The 1686-nt window shown below is 33.9% G+C and overlaps 1 pseudogene; it reads left to right on the top strand.

The window, feature by feature from the left end:
• Window positions 1–408: 408 nt before the first annotated feature.
• On the top strand, window positions 409–1212 carry LOC149265602 (cullin-1 pseudogene; annotated as a pseudogene).
• Window positions 1213–1686: the final 474 nt, after the last annotated feature.

Here is a 1686-nt window from a genome sequence, read left to right as displayed (position 1 = left end):
TGCACAAAGGTAAATCCCCGTGTTGGGGTGCAAAGGCAGGTTTTGTTCCATGTAGAAAGTTATATCGCATTTATAAATATGTAAGTAACATGAAAGTCATGTTATGAAATCTGTTTCTAATATTTTTATTTTTATAATATCCAGTTAGTGGACCTACCCTCGGGTGGTGTGTACGGTAGTTTGAGATGGAAGTTTATATGGTTCATAATTTATTTATTTCACATATTGTCGGCCCAGAAATTTGGGTGCCCCATATGGAGTGGCGATCTCCGTATAAATATATCAAAAGGGTTTTCTCTTCTTCCTCACCATGTGAAACAATTTCTTTTGTTTAGGCGCAGTCGACACAATTTCTTTTGTTTAGGTGAAGGCTAAGAAAGGCGGGCAGTTACCACTTGGAAAAAGATGATGACGTCAACAGATACAGGTACTATAGAATTCAATGAAGGATGGGATATTATTCAGAATGGCATCCTAAAGTTGATAAATATTCTCAAAACAGATTTAAAAGGTGAGTTTCATGTAACAGAGTACATTAAGATTTATACAACTGTGTACAGAATGTGCACCCAAAGGCCTCCTTATCTGTACACACAACAACTCTATGACAAGTACACGATTTCGTTGGATGTATTGTTTGGGAAATTGTAAAATTATAGGAAACTTTATTCTACAAAATATCAGCATCGTAAACTTACATGGATGTATTGTTTGGGAAATTGTAAAATTATAGGAAACTTTGATACTAAGCCAATAGAAATTGCAGTATCAACCAACCAGGCAGTCATGCTTTTATTGTTCAACGATTTCGAAAGATTGAGCTGTGAAGAAATCAGTTCACAATTAAATTTGCCAGAGGAGGATGTTATTAGACTGCTTCATTCATTTGTATGTGGAAAGTACAAGATTATTTTGAAGGAGCTAGTGACTCGAACAATAACAAAAACTGATAATTTTCGATTCAATGCTAGCTTCACCTGCAAATCTGCGAGGATTAAGATTTCACTTCCACAAATGGATGAGAAGAAGAGAGTCAGCGAGGTTGTAGATGGCGATAGATGCCATGCCATCGATGCTGCGATAGTTCGGACAATGAAGGCTAGAAAAGTCTTGAGCAGTCAGGAATTATTGGTTGAATGCGTTGAGCAACTGCAAGCCACGTTCATAGAACGGGACAAAGAAAATCCTAATATCATTCGATATGTAGCATAAAAGAAATTGTATCATTTTCGGATATTGTTTTAGGCCTACATTTTCAATCATTCATGTGCAGGATACGCAACTTTTACGCAACTTTTTAATTGACTTTATGGATAATGTAAATTATTATTATTATTATTATGTAAATTATTATTCGTGCCGTTGTAGAATTAGATTGCATGTAAATTATTATTCCTGCCGTTGTAGAATTAGATTTCATGTAGCCGTGATATTACGAGTTTGGTATATGTTTTGTCTTTCATTTTTTTTATTTGACCGTGTATGGATAATGTAATTAAGAACATTATTTTCTAGGTTATTTTATATTTAATTTTTTATGCTGTGACTTTTATTTGACCGTGTATGGATAATGTAATTAAAAACATTATTTTCTAGATTATTCTATATCTAATTTTTTATGGTGTTATTGGTTGCCTAGGCTCTCATCTTCTTGAGTCATCATTATAAGCTTATATTTGGCTGGAA

The sequence above is a fragment of the Pinus tabuliformis genome, chromosome 6 (genome assembly GCF_031772625.1).
Source record: "Pinus tabuliformis cultivar Carrire ecotype Pingquan chromosome 6, CPIR1, whole genome shotgun sequence".
Taxonomy (NCBI): domain Eukaryota; kingdom Viridiplantae; phylum Streptophyta; class Pinopsida; order Pinales; family Pinaceae; genus Pinus; species Pinus tabuliformis.
The sequence above is the reverse complement of the archived record's forward strand: the minus strand, read 5'-3'. Positions and strand labels throughout refer to the sequence as shown.